The sequence below is a fragment of the Bactrocera oleae genome, chromosome 5, assembly GCF_042242935.1.
Source record: "Bactrocera oleae isolate idBacOlea1 chromosome 5, idBacOlea1, whole genome shotgun sequence".
NCBI classification, from domain to species: Eukaryota; Metazoa; Arthropoda; class Insecta; order Diptera; family Tephritidae; genus Bactrocera; species Bactrocera oleae.
The window spans coordinates 45,228,073-45,247,526 of record NC_091539.1 but is presented as its reverse complement, the minus strand read 5'-3'; the positions used below and the strand labels follow the sequence as shown (position 1 = coordinate 45,247,526).

Here is a 19,454-nt window from a genome sequence, read left to right as displayed (position 1 = left end):
AAAGTATTTTCATTAAAATTTTATTTGCAATAGATATGTGTTAAAGTTAATATATATACCCGCTATAATAACTGCTAAATTATATTTTAATATTTTGAACACTCTTTTATTATATTCACATTCTGTTTATTCCTCACCGTCTGGCATCACGTAACTACTTGTCGCTTTGAGCGTTTCAAAGCATACTATTGCTGCGTGTTGCCCTTTGATTGCAAAGGTTTGAGGTAAATGATGGCGAGCGCGTCATGGATAGCGGAGCCTTAGCTTTGGTTTATGAATGTAAATGTGGACATTTGTGCTTGATTATTAAATGCTAAAGAATCTGTTTGTCAAGCATAAAACAAGTGTGTAGTTTGTATGGAAGTAATTTCTTTAACGATAGTATATATTTGTAAAACAGTTTTTATGCTTTTTGCTAAATTAAATATATAGTCAAGGGCAAATTTTTAATGATGGCAGCGTTGAAATTATTTTAATATTTTCGTTATATGCATCCTGCAAGAGAAAAAGCATACAAAGTTTCATCTTTCAAAATAAATTACATAAAAGCCATATGCATTTATTTAAGGTCGAGTAAAAGGAATTACTTTTTTCTTTGCCAAAAACGGATGGTTCTATTTAGCATAGTTAGAATGATTTAAGTGAAATGTGTATGCACCGCTTAGAGTTTGGTCGTAGGGAAGTAGCTCATCAAACACATAGATCGTAAATTACGACCACCTTGAGTTGTGGTTAGTGGCCTATTTTTCATCCCAGTAACCTTAAGCTTCTGGAATGGATCGATCTTGTAGCGATTCAGCAGCGATTCACAGATGGAAGTTCGATTCAGGAAATTCGATGACTCGTGTGGCTTGTATACACGTCGCGGTTTTGCTTTTATCGAACAAAAGCTTTAAGATATGGTCATTTTGTGTCACTATTGTCTTCCCATTCCGAAAATATTTAAATTCTTTTAGCATTATGGTACAAAAAGTTTGATGTGTCAAATGTTCAAAAACTTTCCTGCAACATTATCGGAATTGAGAGCACCCGTCAAGTGAAATGTGGGGAATATTAAAAATGCAGTTACCAACCATAAGCAGATAGTTCGAAAATTTGGAAGCCTCTAATTAACTGACAGTTGTGGTCTAAAAGTTAAAATGTAATTTTAGTCTATTTATGCCTGCATTGATAGAAACAAAAATTGTATATTTATATTTATACTTCTTGTAATTTTTCCTTCAAATTATACAAAACGTTAGTTAAATTTTTCACTCTCTTTGATTAAATGACAAAAAAAAAAAAACAATTTTTTAAGTTATTGGCTAGTGACTGAAAATTATATAAGAACGACAAAACTATCCATACCAATCATCAACCCCCTGACAACCAAAAAACTAAAAGTGATGGTTACATTGCAATTATTTTTTTTATGATCTTTTGATTGTTTCCGTTGCTTATCAACTTTTTGTTTGGTTTCTTATTTCCTTACTAACGGCAGGGTTCGATAAAAGCTATTAGCCAATTTAGGAATTGTTTGAGTAGATAAATATTGAATTTACAGTAGGGGTGGAAAAACCATATGCATGCGGTAAATTATTTTCGGAATACTGTAATGCACCCTAATGCATCAGTTAGTGACCGGCATGCCGCCCTTTCGTACTTACCGCCCGTATCAAATCATTTGTTTTCATTTGACCAATGTTGCAATTTGTATACATGGTTTTGCACACATCTAACTTTTCAGTTACAATTTTTCATAATGTAAAAGATTAAAACTAAAATCCAACGATTAAAAATAGTTTTCCTATTTATAAATAAGTGTATTCGACTGTGATTTTGAGTTAGTTTAAGAATATTTGAAATATATTCAAGTTAATTTTTTAAATAATACAAAATATCGCGAATGGCAAGCCTGTATTATAAGAGAGCAATGTGCTGACTCGTTTTTACAGGAAAAATTCAATTTTCGCGGATCATGGATAATATTATCCGAAACTCTTTGAATCAAGAGAGCGCTGTAAAAGTCCACATTTTTTATAACATTTGACAGTGGTGCCACTGTGGAAAGAAATAAGTTAGGGAATTTTTATTACATTTTTTGGGAATTTGTAATTCCACACCACCGCTGAGGTATACAAAAGGCGAGTTACCGAAGTTAGTTTTGGCTGCTCGGTTCCCCCGTAGGCCTATATCACCCATATAGGTACAAAATAAAATTACAATAATTTCCAAAACTCACAAATAATTTAAAAATATACAAAATTTATCATATAAGAAAAAACTTAAAATTTTATAAACAAAATATCACATTCACATATAATAAAGCTGTGGACAGCAAATATTTAAAATAAATAAATAAATATAACTAATGCCTAATATTTACATATTTACATATATAGAAAATATCCTACACCCAGTTTTCAGTAATAATTAATTATTTAAAACTATAAGGACCGAAAAGAAAATAAGAGCTTTGAAAATAACTCAACTTTATATATTTACATATATGGGAAAAAAATTCAAAAAATAAAGTTTTCACACATATGCTTCCGTAGGGATTTGAAGATATTTTACCACCTACTCAATTTTATTTTATATATAAACACTTATACAAATATTTTTAATTAACAATATCACATTAACTATTGCTGCTTCAGCATTAAACTTTCTTACGAAAAATAATGAACTGATTTTGTCAGTTAATTTTAACGGGATTTTATCTGGCAGTTCATTGTTTTGGTTGTCATCTGTTCAGTAGCTCATGAACTCGTGGTTTTTCTTGGCAGCATTGAAAGTTCATGAGCTCTCTAGAAAGGCAAAGAGAGGAGTTTCGGATCATTTTATCTATGGCGGATATCCACGCACATGGACGGTAGAAGCGGTGGTGAGTGTTTATCTACATTGCGCTCTCATAAGATGGGTCGTATCAGCTGATTCGGTCTACAGTTTTACGTCGGTCACTAACTGAAGCATAAAACACTCTCTCATAACGATTGTTACCATAGCAAATGGGACACACTTGTTGTTGACAGGATTGCTTATGTATATGATTAAACAACCACATCAATGGTTACACCAGTATGGTGCAATAAGAGATATGCCACTTAAAGGTCGAATCAGATCCTCTGCTTTTTTCCATTAGACAACGTTTCATGCGAGTACGTTAAAATAATGGTTTGTGCTGATAACTCACCTACGACGGATATGATACTTCAAATAGACAACATTATTTCTAAATATTAGCTTAAAATATAAATTAAAAATTAAAAAAAAAATAGAAATTGGAAAAACAACTGTTAAGTAGAACTTGATGTTTGTTCTATAGCTGTGGACTTATGTATATATGAGTCAACTGTTTTTTATGGTATTGAGTTAGCGATAATAGATAATTCTATACAAGGTAGTATTACTGTAATAGGTATGTCAAAAACCACAAAATAATGTTAAACGCTTCCCTGTAAGCGAAAACATAAGTGTTTTAAGTGGAATTGTGTGGTTTTAAGTTGTGACACAGTTTGCGGTAGCCAGACGAACTGGGTGTGACTATAATCCTCTTAAGTACGTATATCATGCTCACTCATTTCTTGCCGCAGCGAAAATTCCCCCAATTTCATTACATAAAAAATATATGCCGTCTGTTGCAATAATGATAAAGCGTGCTCGCACCATAATTAATGTCTAAGCCGCTGCATTTGAATTTTGCTTGCATACCTGAAATATGGTTAGTCAAATATCCCTGTTGGAAAATAAATTGTTTTATAAATTGGATTTTAAAAATGTTGGACATTTTGCACAAACCCCAAAGATACAGATTATTTATCAATTAATTTTTTTATTGTTTCTCCTTTAATAATTTAATCATATAGTTACACCATCCACATTACTACCTATAACTGTACTAACAACAAAAACCACAAGTACCTCCAACTCAATAAATTCAAAATTATACTTAAGTAATCAGCGCACGCAAAACCAAACATGTAAGACAATATAAGGCCAGCGTGCATACTTACAAACATTCGCAACAAACAACGCTCGTCATAAGAATTGAACATAATAAAATTTCACAAACGATTAATAATAACATGCAAATTGGGCATGCATGCATTCTTTTATATGGGCAATAAAAAAATCGATCTGACGCCACTCGTATACGAGCCACTGGATAATATAAGTATTATACGTAGCAATATATTTTACAACCGATTCACATAATTATTTTATGACTGAAGAAACAAGGCACCCCTTAATAAATATTCCACATCTGAAATAAAAGGAACTTTAATTAGATTTAAAAAACAAATCACGCCAGCAATTCTTTACAGTAACGAAGATGCAACTTCGCCAGCAACGGAGACCAATCAAAGTCCTCAGACGTTCAGAAGGAGGACCACAAAAGACATCAGGACTATTATTGCAAATTATACATATTACCAATCATTTACCATTTAACTTCTTTTTTGTACAGCTTGTATGTGGGTATAAAACAATAAACATTGTACAAAACACGTGTTGCAAATCTTACTTAATTGTAATATAGTAAGAAGAAAGTCATTAACTATCTCCCTGCAATATAATAACATATGTATATAATTTGTACTTATACAAGTATACGTTAATATTTCAATATGTATGTGTTATGTATGTCAATACAAGGTGCGTTTCAAAGTAAACAGTAAAAACGTAACAAAGTAGAATCTGCTATCGTTTATCGACTTCCATTAAAAATTTCATGACATTTCATCTATTGGAAGTGAAGTTATTGCGTTTTAAGTGTCAGTATGTTTTTGTCATCGGTGCGAAAATGAGCTTCGAACAAAGAGCCAACATTAATTTTGTTTTAAAATTGGTAAAACTTTTACCGAAACGTTTCAATTGATGAAACAACTTTATGGCGATGATTGCCTATCCCGTAGCAGAGTGCACGAGTGGTTTCAACGTTTTCAAAGTGGTCGTGAGGACATAATTTACGATAAATATGAAACCCAAAAAATCGCGCCTGGAGAAGTCAAAAGTGAAGACAATGCTGATTTGTTTTTATAATTCGAAGGGTATTGTCCACAAAGAATTTGTTCCAACGTTAATGCGGTATTCTACCTTGGAGTTTTGAAGCGTTTGGTGCGCCGTATTCGCCGTGTTCGGCCCGAATATCGCGAAGTTGCACGATAATGCGCCGTCTCATCGATCGACGCTTGTGTCCGATTATTTGACCAAAAATCACATTTTAACAATCAACCACTCCCCGTATTCACCTGATATGGCACCGTGCGACTTCTACCTTTTCGGAAAAATGCATTTGCCGATGAAAGGAAAGCGTTATGCAGACGTGGCGCCATTCAAAAGGCTTGCACCAGCATACTGGCGGCCATATCGGACAACTAGCTAAAACACTCGTTCGACATGCTTTTGGAACGTGCAAAAAGCTGTATTAAAGCAGAAGTAGACTATTTTGAATAAAATTAATTGATTTTGCCGATAAAACCATTTGTTCTGTCTTTTTTTTTAAAGTCCTGTTTACTTTGGAACACACCTTGTACTAATATATTTTGGCGAAATATATATAATATGTAGATAATAGTTTTCCCTTTAAAGATTTCTAATTTTCCAAAAGAGAAATTAAATCAAATTTCTTACAGGGTTCCTGTGTGTGCCATGTGTGAGAATTTATAGCTAAATAGACTCACTTGTGAATTCTTGAATTTAAATTGCATTTAATGATGTTCGCCATTCCAAAAGTATTTTTGAACATATTTTATACAAATCCCACAAAATTATGTGTGCGCACGTTTTATATGCGTATTCACATAATCTTAAACCATTATTGGACAAAGTATGCAACAGTACTACAAAAACCACATATTGTGATCTTGAGACTTAATATGCCATGTATCTGAATATGTATTTATTAATTTTCAAATTTTCGGGTGCTTCATGAGGGTAGTATGTACATATATAAGTAGAGGTATTAATAAGGTACCGTAAGACATTATATTAAGTGCCGTGTTCGCCTGTTTTTAAGGAACAAGAGGTTTCTTCGCCCTCTGCACTCTTAGCATTTCCCTAATTGTAGAGCTTCTCACTGGTCTTTGCTCTATTGGTGTCTTTCTGGTAAGGTTGCGAATCTTAGGGGATGCCAGTTGTAAAAGCTGTTTGGAAGAAGACGAGGTAGAAAGATCACAGCACTTCTTTCTTAATTATTCTTAGTACTGCCTTTTCGAGATTAAGACTTAAGCAGCTCACACTCTCAGTTACTTCGATATGGAAAAACAAATTATTTCAAGAATTTTTTCTTGTTTCACCTATATATATTGTTCAAATGCGATTCCTATCTTGAAAATCAGTCAAAGAACCTAACCTAACCTGAGTCACCTCTACTGCGAAAATAAATTGTTCCCTATTTTAAAGTGGATTTGTTTTCTCATAACGCCTGCAAAATAGAAGCAATAGCTAATTGAAAAATGAATTTAATTTTAAGGACGGTGCTATTAAAATTGGGAATATAATAATTTCAATGAGATAAAAATATGGCTGGGCGGGTGGCTCTCACGCGGATAATTATGAATTTATGTCTCGGCAATAACAATTTCTAAAACTATAATAATATTAATATATTTTATTGTCAGTTTTACTTTCTCATAAAATTATTATTAAAAGGCGGCTTAAAAATCTGTAAAATTCTCCAATTTAGTGAAGAACATTAAGATGCACTGCACTAATTAAAAATATTCTTATTGGTTATTTCTAGAAAATATGTAATGTATATTTAAAAATGCTCATATATATCTAAAAGTGTACACATCTTAACTGTACCTCATTCACTGCGATAAGGTTCTCCCAGATGCATAATATAATACACCTTTTTTCTACATCTCATGGAGATTTGACTCATTAAGCAAAGTGAAATAAAGAGATTGCAACAAATGGATTAGCATCAGCCCTTTCTACATGTATATATGTATACATTATGTATTCTTAATTCCCATCTGAGGGAACAAACACAATGTAAGATAATACAAGCATTAAATTGAACATATTTGCAGCTGATGCTCTTGCCTTAAGAACATTTTTTTGCTGCACTAACCTTTAAATATTTCCTCCACGATACTTTAGAGCGTTCTGTAAGAATGGTGTCACTGTGCGTGGCACTTCACAGTTGATTGCGCGTTGTTTACTTCAGCTGCATTACTTAAGACTACCAAGCAACTAAGTCGTTTTAAAGTAACAAGGTTTTCCAATCGGGATTGCCGGATGCGTGTTCTTTATATACATTCTGGCTCTGACAGCATCTACTTGGATATATGTACTTAGTCGCCAACGACTGTTTAGACAATTTCTATAATTTTATCGATATATACTTATCGATATACCCTTTACATATATATACGTATATGTTATCTTTGATAGCTTGCTCGGCGTTTACTTGCTGCAAGCTCTTTGCTTTGCGGTTAGTAAACGAGAAACAAATCTTTGTAACGTGCGGCGGCACGCATGCGTCACTTTAAACGTTCGTCGTCTCGCTTCTCACACCAGCAGCTTGTGCAACCGTATTAAGTTGCATTTGATGTTTATAAACATTATTCTTTATTTATTCTATTATACAAAAAATATTCTTTGTTTTTATGTTATTGTCTCTATTTTATTTAGATGTCTTTTCGATAACCCAAGAAGTTCTTCTTCATTTGGTGTGTAAGTTTAGCACAACTATTTTATTTTTAATTGATTTGCTTAATGCTGAGTGTACTTTATTTATATATTTCTGAGGTTTCTGATAATTGTTTTCCTGAAGATACGAAAAATACCGTACACTTTGTAAAGCTAATAACTGACTTGAATACAAAACCAGACAAATAATACTTTGGTAGTAAGTTCAACAGAGAGCAGAACATTTCAAAACTTTACTGATAAGTCCCCAAAATATTAAACAAAATTCGGTAATATTTAAGATGACTAAATTTTCAAATATATTTTGACAAAAGCTGTAAATACCTTCTTGAGTAAGGAGATATAACTATTACCGCCATAGAAGATGGATTTGCAAGTAGCAATCATATGTATGTATAATATTATATAATAGCGATAAATGTGTTGCCCGGGCAACCTGCTTTTTCCTGTCGTTATCAAAAGCTATATGCTGAGAAATTTCGGGTAGGTTTCCTCCTTGACTTCAAAATTTTCTAGTACCCCTTTCAGCACCTAAGTTATTATGAATAAACACTTTTTAAATAAATTTTCACTTTCCTTTTTGGTTACAGATGGCTCACAACTGCAGGCGCCACGCATTACCACAGAACCATCGTCATCAGGATCGATGTGAGTGAAGGTCACACGAAAATTCTACAGTACTTTAGGTAAGTACAGCCCACTTCCACCACCAAGGAATACGTTAAACCTTTTAAAGCCTCTGGAAATGCTCCCAAATATAACATTATTTAGTTCAAATATACCTCACTTTTCCCCTCTACAGAAAATGTGTGTTTCTGTTTTGGAAGAATATTCGTTCTATTTCTCATGGATTACGGCAGCTTACATTAAGACAAAAAAATGTTCGAATGTGCAGCCATTTAAGTGACCGAAATCGTGTTGACTGAATTCACAGTCGTTTACTCGAAATTTCGCTCCGAAGTGATCCGTTAAAAGGGCTACCAGTCTATCATACAATGTAAAACAATAGTCACTGTAGCTTATTCATCTTACTGCTCTACCGTTATATAACACTTCAGGCATATTCTTAAGCAGCATTGTTGTTTTCTTCGAAAAATGTAAAAAATAATAACCTTTTATGGGGCTTCCTGTAGCATTTTACCTCTTACTTGTCCTTTGTTGCTTCCCTCCTTCTCGAGTTCGTAGCGGCCACCCACATTTCTTTGTAAAAGCTTCTTAGTCGTTTATCGTCTTATTCTTTGTCGTGACACGTGGCACCCTTTTTGTCATTCAATATCCATTTTTGATTAATTTTGTTATCTGCATTACTGTTTTCCATACAGTATTGAGAGAAACAATGGGACGTTTTGTAATGTTTTCATATATAATATGTACATTTCATTTAGTAATCAAACATTTAATACTTTATAATGTAATCCAATGGAAAATAAACATCCCATGAAAAAGACCTTTATAAAATAATCTAAAAATTATTAAAGTATAGATATCATCATAGAGTTTTGGGTAAAATTCAAAATTATTTTTTAAAAGTAAAATCAAACAGCTTTTTTATATTTTTTTATCTTTCCCTACTCTAATACTTGTATACTTTTCAAACATTTGACACACTTAGAGTCCGTGGAAGCGATAATGTGAGTAAAAATTGAGAGATCTTGATGAAAATAGCACCTCTATTCTGAATAGATAGCTGTTAGTATTTTCTAAAATCGAACCCTTATCACGCCCGCAAGTTATAAATTAATCCATTCACGGTTTCGAATTTTTAATTCATATTTTTCGTATGAACAGCACTACATCTGATAATATTTCAACGTCATTGAACCGCTTATTTCCGAGAGTATAAATTATTCTGTTACACATAAACTTAACCACTACTCACTTATTTACCAGTATAATATAATATAAAACTATTTCATAAATACGTTTTTTGAGTAAACACATGTGATATGTGGATATTTCGATATTCTTAAGCCTTTTCGCTTTAGGTCATAATTCTAATAGGATTATGAAATTTGCTACTTAACTAATACCCTTACAATGTTTTTACAATAACTACTCACATACGCAGAAAGAAATAATATTATGCATACAAAGGTAAAGGTAAAGGTGTCTACCAACAAGAATGACGTGAACGAAATAAAACGAAATGTGAAAGGTATTATAGCTTCGGTGAAACCGAAGTTAACGTTTTTCTTGATTTTGTATGTTATGCGGATAATTTTATGCCATTTATGATTTGAACAAAATGTCGGCCTAATGGCAATCATAAGTCCTTTTGCATATCTTCATCCTATGCAACATTTCGGCTAAAGTGCAGTTAATGTTGTATCCGATCTCCTCGAGCGTTTCTGGTTGATTGGCGTAAACCTTTGATTTAACATACTCCCAGATAAAATTATCGAGAGGCGTTAATTCGCATGATCTTTGCGGCCCCTCTCGAAATTAACAAGTCGCAAAACTTTGCACGTATTGTGTCGATATTTAGACGTGAAACATGAGGCGGTGCACCGTCTTGCTGGGGTCGTCCGCGTTGATAGCGACACCCGAATAGCGTTGCTGACGAAGCCATTAAGTTAGAATTGGGTCTCATCTAAGAAAATGATTTTTCCCATTTCCGGATTTCCCGGAGAACGTGACTTTGCTTAATAATTTTGGACAGTTTCTAAGTGTTGTATCAAAGTGAAACGTGAAATATTAAAATGGCAAACATTACTGAAATTTGTAATAATTTTTTCGTTGCTTTATGAATTGCGCCTCATGTCAAGCTGATCTGTGTATCAAAATTTAATGAATAATGGAGCTAATATATTGTACTAAAACAAAACTGCGCACCGAATTATTACAACTTGTAAAAGAACGAACTCTACCTTCACTTTTCATTTCAATAACAAAAGCCAATAAGTCAATATATTTCCAAGTATATTAAAAAATGTAGTATCATAATATCCAAACCTAAGGATTTACTTTTCTTGTAAATAGTTTTCATCACAACATTTAAAAGAAGCATGCTGTTCCTTAAAGCCTGTTCAATATGGGGAAGTTATGATGGTATATTGAAACTTAAAATCTTTGTTCGATTTGTACATAATGCAAATTATGCATAACAAAAAAATACTAGCCGAAACTAAAATGAAAGGAGATGGTATGTACAATCATGTCCCAAATTTATCGCAAATTTTCTTTTATTTATGAACATAAGTGTCCGTATAGACAAAAGAAGTGAAAAACTGCACATAAAATATTCCTTCATTTTTATCAAAAGGAATAAATTTAAAGTTTTGAAAATAATTTAACGAATACCTTTGATCAATTCCATTGCTTTTTTTTATAAATATTTTAAACATTAAATATGCAAGTTTTATTTTTACATAACATATTATTCACTTTATTACAAATAACCTAACACTGCAGATGCTAAATTTTGTCACTAAGATGAGTTTGCGGAAATAGAATATTGTATTAATGCACAAACAAACAAAAATGTAAATATCTTCCAAGTATTTAGTTCACCGGTATAAGAAAAAATTTCAGCAATCATACTTGATAGTTCCCACTTATTTCTTTGGCCTTTTTTATGCTATTTTAACTGTCGCTACGTAGTTTTGCCCACCTTATTATTGTTGGTATCATCTAAATTAATCTCGTTAAATATAGGCTTATATACCAAAGATGATGTGAGCTTGAAATTGCTTAAAAATATGTTCTCGAGTATAGCTGAGTATAGTTTGAAGTTTGCGCAACCAGTTAAGCTGTTTTTTGCCCCTAATACACCCTATATAATGATTTCACCTGATTTCAAACCGTTTACGCTGGTCAAAATCTGTGATATATTTATAAAATTAAATAGACAAGCTTTCTTAAAAATGATGTGGCTTAACAGTGAATATAAAGATAATTTGTATATCTCATATCGCTCATATAATCAATTCCGATCCTCTGTTTAACATTTTACACATCAACTCAATATATTAAATTTAGCCTTGTATGTTGAATTTTTATCACATATGTCTAATTTGAGGATGATTTTAATATAATTTTTGCTGACAGGAAGTAAATTATAGTTATAAAGCAAATTTACTTTATGCCCTTTAATATACTAAAAAAAATACCACATTTGATGATTATATGATTTCGTCGAACAAAGAATGTTGAGTTCTTTTGCAATATTTTTAAAATAAAGTTTTGCCTGTAGGTATTTACCCAGCGATAGTATGAAATGTTTGGTTACACCCGAACTTAACTCTTCCTTCGATGTTTGCTATTTGTATGTTTACAGTGTTGAGCAAAATTCATGGCTTCGGAAATAAGGGCTGTAATCTTTCAATTTTTCGCTTTAATGCATTTGAAAAAGTCTCAAACTACATACAAACTATTATTGAAGTTGAACAGCGTGTAAAACTTCACGGAATTGCCAGAAATTACATCGATTTAAATCAATGATTATGCAAATTTTTTAGATAACGCCTTATGCAAACAGTTGGAGACATTTCAAAACTTATGCAGTCCACTAAAGTTTTCAGAAAATTCTGCTTTTTTTGGCACACCACTCCATTTTAGTCATCATAAAAAATAGATAGTAACTTTTCTACTACATTTTTTTATATGAATGTTAAATAAAAATCACTTCAAGTTTTTTATAAACTAATTTCTAGTATTAAATATTCACCAATCCAACTAAATGCCACAACGGCCTGGTGGTTCGAATAGTATGACTGGTATGATAAGAAGGATAGAGAATAGACAAAATAAACTTTTTACATATACCTATATAACCACGTATATTTTTTAAATATTTTGTTATTTTTATTCTCACCCCGCATCAAAGCATAATTAAATATTTATACTGCTCTCGAATCCACTTTTCACAGCGCAGACCTTTTTACCGCGGGTTACAACATACTTATCTATATAATTATACTTATTTTTCTAAGCATACAAGTGTATATATAACTTCCTTGCCGAATAAAACGGTTGTACTTGTTAGAGAAAACATATCTCCTTCAATTATGCTACACTTTTAACTGCGAACATTCGAGTTATAGACTCGAATTTTATGCATCCGTCCATATAGTATTGCCACATCTTAGAAACGAGTAAAATTATAGATGTCCATGCATTTAGTTATTGAAGACTTTACTCCTGAAAACTGAGGGCAGGAAAAGGAGGCAAAAGGTCAAACTCAAGTCGTATGTCATGAATAGCACGTTCAATACTGACTTCTAAAGCTTGAAGAGAGTCTGGTTTATTGCCAAAGATCAATAACCCCTTAAGAAGTAGTCTAATGGTGTTAACTCACAACTTCTTAGAGGCCATTCAGTGTCACAATTTCTTGAAATTATCGAAACTCGAAAGTTTTCTCACAATAATTCGGTTGTTGTACATACTGTGAGGCACGTAGCCCCGTCTTGTTCTAACCAAATTTTGTCAAGATCAACTTCTTCCAATTGCGGCCATAAAAAGTTGGTTATCATCGATATACAAGTATACCGCTCTCCATTGACAGAGTAGTACGGACCGATGATTCCACCAGACCAAAAACCACACCTAACTGTCAATTTACGTGAATGTTATGGTTGTTCATGAATAATTTGTTGATTTCCTTCGCACCATAATCTTCAACAATTTGACGAATAGCGAGGACAGGTGGTGAGATATAACGACCATAAAATGGCGAAAGCGCACGAAAAGTTGCAATTCGAGAACGATTATTTTGATAATAAAATTTAATAATGAGTAAACCTATCTCTTGCGTATATCTTTCCATAATGAAATTTTAAACATTACTGAATACATTAAAAAAAAATTACAGATCATATTAAAAATGGCCGAAACGAAACTTAGAAATCATATCATCCCTATTGGGTTAAGCTTAGATACAGAGTGAACTAAACGCAAACGTCGTTATTTTCACGGCAAACGTAGTCTGGTGTTACATGTTGCACTTATTAGGTATCATTTAAAGCATTTGTCGGTAATTCAATGAACATTTCCACAGCAGCGATGACGTCAACTATTTTCAAAATGGAGATGGCATCACACTGAAGCGAGCGTTTAGCAGCTGGCGCTATCTTGTTATGCCCATAATACGAACGCAGGAAGGCAGCAGCGACAGTCATATACCTACAAGGGCCTTATCCTCAATCATTGCTGCAACAGAAATGCACTGAAGTAAAATTAAGGCGAAGTGCAAACTTTTTCAGTTTATTTGGGATTAATGCGGTCATAGATGGATGGAAAGTTAAAGGGAATTTAGCAGGAAGACTGCGACGGAAACTTATGCAACAGCTGAGCTCCTGCCTAATGCACTGCTTTTAAGAAAGGATATTCGCCTGCAATCAAAAGAAATGGAAAATAGTTGGCAAAAATTCATGAGAAATATAAAGTTAAGCACAAAATCTGAACGTACGCTTAACCTGAAATGTTGTAAAAATAACCATAATGATAGCACACATAAAAGAAATCAAGTGTTGAGCAGCAACTGGAGCAATGCAGCAGCAGCGGCTGGTTGCGTACAGTAACATATATTTTATTCATTTCTTCATTAGGCAACTACAATGTGCGACCAAGTAAATCGTCCGCGCGCCTAAACATGTGCCTTTTCAACTTGATCTTACGACCGTACACCAACATTTCTGTACATATTTTCCCAATTAATTTTTTTAAATTGGTAGTGAAAATCAATAAAATCGGAACTTGAGCAAAATACTTCCCACAAAATTATAATATAAGAAGTCATATCAATAAATAAAAAATATTTATCATATTTTTATATTTTCAGATGGCAATGTAGTAAGATGCAAAGTCTAAAGGATACTGTGGACTCATGGAAAATGTTGTTGCATATTGTGGGAGGAAAGTAAATTTTACACCAAGCAATGATTTGAAAATCGGTTTTGCCCTAATTGATGGAGATTTGTAGAAAATACTTATATGTCCGAAAGAGTACAAATACAGATAATTTTGGCGAAAAGGCAGTTGCCAGTAAAAAGTAAAATGGGGAAAACGAGATTGGCTTCTTAGAAGCCAAACTTACACTTGCAGATTTCCAAAGTGCAATACTCTGTAGCTAACAGCAATACATAGTTTTACCCACCCACGACGACGTAACTTTTCTCACTCAAGACTTTAGTGCGAAAATTGGAAACTCAAAACTCTGGTATAAAACGGACTTGATATCCATTGCTGCGGCTCATGCAACAACAATAGTTAGAGGCTTATCAAGTTATATCAGACGATTCAACTGTTTATTGGCGGTTCCATCTTCCTTCTCAAAAAAAATTCAAAAGTACACATGAATTTCGCCCTAGATGATAATTCCCAACCAGATTAACCAAATTGGTTTAAGTCGGAATTGAAGAGGCTACTTAAAATAGGCTCAAATGTGTCGAAGACGCTCTTAGAAACGAAAATGCTGGATTTCGTCCTCATCGAAGTTGTACTGACCAACGTGTGGAAGGGCGCTGCCTTGTTGCGGCCACATACTAGGTATGTGGTAGTTAAGACTACCAGGAGTAATATTAGCTGCTACTTAACTTATTTTATTAATTAATGCAAAACTATATAAAGCAATATATAACCTTTTTTAATAAATTTTATGTGAAAACCAACGTTAAGAAAATTAATAATATATTCTAATATAAATTCAACTGAAATAAAGAAACGAGCAGTAAGTAATACATAAGAACTTAGTGATCCTTATTTCTGGGGTAAAAAGTCAAGGTAAGAAACTGCACATGATTAGACTAAGTTTAAAAACGTAAGAGATTTAGAAAATAGTCTTACAGATACAATACAATTTATTTGTAGTCAAATTTTCTGAGTATGAATTGAACAATTATAAGTTTGCCGTTTCATTTGTTTGTTTTCATTTGTTCTTAAAGTTGCAGAGTTGCGATTGTTAAAACTAATATTCTTTACAGGTCAAACAAATATATCAGTTACACATAGATATGTTAATACTTATTCTCTCTATTGCTGCGGATCAGCATAAAGACCTGCATATAGATGTATATCTAGCAAAAATCGAGCTAGGTCAAAACTAGAAGTAAAATATCTCAGTAAAAGGTATATTGGTTTTTATTATAATATATTTCGAAATAATGCTTTCAACTGATACACCAAGCTAAAATGAGACCATGATTTCACCTGTTTGATTTTACTTCCATGCGAATAACAAATATTTAGTATTGCCTTGTATCAAGGGAATAGTGTGCGATCTTCACTAACTGTTTTATAGTAGTATTAGATATCTAAATTAGTCACTGACTTTTGTCTCTGGCCTTAGTACTACAAGTAGCATCAACCATAAGTGATTTCATTTAATCACCCTATCGTGCAAAGAAGATATGAAGACATATAATTATGTATTTCCAGGATAACAAATTTTCATGAACATAAACATGATCCTATATCCCAAATAACTCTCGGTCTGCTTCATTTTATTAAATGTTTTTTACGTAACAGAAACGTACATATGGCGTCATATGGCCCTCATCATCTTTTTGCCTAATCTGGCTAAAATTTTTGCTGCACACCTTTCAGTAATTAGAACATGCAAATTACTTTTCTGGCAATAGTTTTTTTTTTCAAAAACAAGATATGCCTCTGACATAATGGCGTAGACATGACGTCACATATGATGAAAATGAAAATGACAAATAGTACTATAAAAACTATCTTGTTTTGTCGGTTTTTTCTTTAGTACGTATATTAATGGTAATATAACCATTGACATATAACCATAACAAATGACAGGTTACTAGTCGAGATCTGGCCGCACATTTGGAAGAGGGAATGAGTTCATATAGTAAGTTAGTTCTATCAGTACGAATTGAAGCATCACCTTTATTAATTCAGAACATTATATAAATTTAGAAAGTAATGTATTCCCAAGGAGATCTATTCGATCTGATACATATATATGTATGTATGCATTTACATTTTTAGACATTTTCATTTAAGCATTTGTAATTGTTATGCATATTTTCACAGTTGCTCTGTTGCACCGTGAATATTCATTTCAAATTTTGAAATCACTCCAACCACGATTTGTAAATTATTCATTGCCAAATTGGTTAAATGGTAAAAATTTACATGTGTGCAGAAAAGCGTTAATATAAATGCATATGCATATATGCACTTCACATCAAATGTTAATACATAGATATACTTCTATACATAACCACAGAGCTTAGTATCATTGAAATTATCTAATAGAACGACTAAAAGGCTGCGTAATGATTTGCTGATGTATTTTCCTGTTATTGATTTGGAACCTTTATATTTTACAACGCCTGTGTTTTCGGATTTATGTTATACTAGATACACAGACACTGCTCAGCCACAGTTTACAAAATGTGCGGAATGTGTTAAAAGAATGTTATTAGCAAGCATTTTATCATAACCGCTGAACGGGAGATAATTATATTCGCTATATCAATAAATATATCTGAGAAGAGATGGATCAATTTTATCCACCAATTGCAGAAAGATGCCTGATATCAGTAAAAGTTGTTCGACCTACTACTTGTCTATTAAATAAAAAGCAAACGTTTTATGTATGTAGGCTCAATTGGTAATAATATATTTGTTAATATTTTAATAAGAAATGGATTATATAAATTTTATTAAAATATATAGCTAGTTAAAGACTAAAAATTTTTTTATTTTTCTTTATTTACATTTACACTTATTTCCCTTTATACTCTGCTGTATAAATTGGACTCATAGAAAAATTTAAATCTCATAGACTGCATCAAATCGATCCCGATAGTTAACGATCACAGTAAGTAGTATGGTAAAATAAGCAAATGCTCCAGTTATTTTATTACTTTTCTGAGATCATAATGTTCATCTATAAGCCACTTGAAGCCTACATTTCTCTTTTACTTAGAATGGACTATATCCGACTAATTACTGCCACACTGAATTGAGTATTTAATTCAACTTATTGTCACTCATTTGACTTAATGGCAGATATCCACTGGAATTTAAATTGAGATACTTTGATAATATTCAGTGGATACTGATATCTTATCTTGGTTGTCATTATTAAAGTGTATTTCCTTTTTCTTGTTAGCCTTTTTATGCTGACTAACGGTTAAAAAGTTACTTTTGCTCAAATATCTACACAACAATAATGAGACCCTAATTATTAGAGTGTAATTTCTCACATAATTCAATATCCTTGTTTTTCACCTCTGCTTTAGTAGCTGCTTATTCGTGTTTTGCAATTAAATTTTAGTCATTGTGTGTGCATGAATGATATAAGTATTTACGGTAAAAGAACTTGACTAGTCACAAGCTGGCCAAAATCCAGTAGACCACACCAACAATTAAGTACGCAAATTCCGCACCGAAAAGGTCCCCTTATTATTATCTTACATTTTGCGGCGGAGGCTCTATATACAGTTTTATGGTCGCATGGCTAAGCAACATTTTCTGGAAATTGTTAATACACATTATCCCTAGCTTTGATTTTGCTTGCCTCTTACAGCTTCAATGAATGTTGTGTTCCAAGTAAAATTCACTTTTGATTACTGTCGTTATCTACCTCAATGACTGTATATTAGGGTGCTTACTTTTTAGCCGACGTTATTTCTCCTCTATACTGCTACAAAACTTATTTCTTTATAAAAAAAACTTTAATAAATTATTGCGCTCCTAGATATGTTTTATCATTATATATATATTAATTTAAATTGATATTTGTTCACAAAAAGAGTAGTTTCTAAATATCTCTTTGGAAGAAAAAGCATGTATAACATTTTTTTTTAAATTTGTGCCCACTGATATCAAAAAGACCTGCAAGGAACCATAGCTTATACCAGATTTCCTATTTCTTTGGAATGTGTTAGCTTCTTCCTTCCTTTGTGTTTGTGACTTATTTTTTCCTCAGTATGTTTACGGAAAGTCGAACTCAGTGAAATTGAAGAAGTTATTGTCATATTTCAGTTTATGTTACAAATAATGGCTTATAGAGATGGATGCAATCGTTTCAAGTAATTTTAAATTTAAACAATTCGATTTGCTTGGCATATTGTAGCAGTTTACTTTCATTAAAGAGAGAAAACGTTTTTTTATAGTATGTAAAATATTACAAACCTAGCAAAGAATGACTAAGTACAGAGCAGGCGTACATTTGATTTTCTCACATTTTGTAATAATTAAAGGAGCGTGAAATATTTCAAAGTTTGCAGACTTCAAAAAAAATATATGATTTCAACTTGTGTGACCATCCCATTTTTGGTATCATCATTTCTTGTAGTACTAGACGACATGTTCACTTTGTTTCATCAAAAAATCTGCTTTAAATCCGAAACATCTGCTCGGTAGAGATGACTGATAAAAATTATAATTATTTATAATAATCAAACTAATCATTAGTGCTGGAGGAAGATTGATATCACTTATTAAATAATTATTAGGGACGCCACCATTTACTTCCTGAACAATCCTTACACATTACTATTTACTGCCAGAGGGTACAGGAAAACACACCATATGTAACATCAAAATTATGTTTGCATTCGATGTCATTTCTATGGCAAACATAATATGTATGAGTATATACCGTTACATGTTGCGTGTGGCACATACGAGGTATTTGTTGAAATTACCGTCGTACATAAAATATATAGCTATAATAGTTGGTAGTAGACGCTATTTTATTATATGAATGACTGGAGTATAAAAAGGTGAGAGCGTCAGCCGCATGTATACAATTACCTTATCTTTAATCGCAACTGCAACAGAAATGACTGCATTGAGATAAATTGAAAGCGATTTGCAAACCTCTTTAGATACATATA

The 19,454-nt window shown here is 32.5% G+C and overlaps 1 long non-coding RNA gene across 2 annotated transcripts in view; it reads left to right on the top strand.

The window, feature by feature from the left end:
- The window catches only part of LOC138857617 (uncharacterized), a 44,035-nt gene extending 28,720 nt beyond the window's left edge, over positions 1 to 15,315 (top strand). For both annotated transcript variants that reach the window (XR_011396774.1, XR_011396775.1), the window contains exons 3-4: positions 8,235 to 8,330; positions 14,423 to 15,315. This is a non-coding gene — a long non-coding RNA (uncharacterized lncRNA). The remainder of the gene's footprint in view (positions 1 to 8,234; positions 8,331 to 14,422) is intronic.
- Positions 15,316 to 19,454: the final 4,139 nt, after the last annotated feature.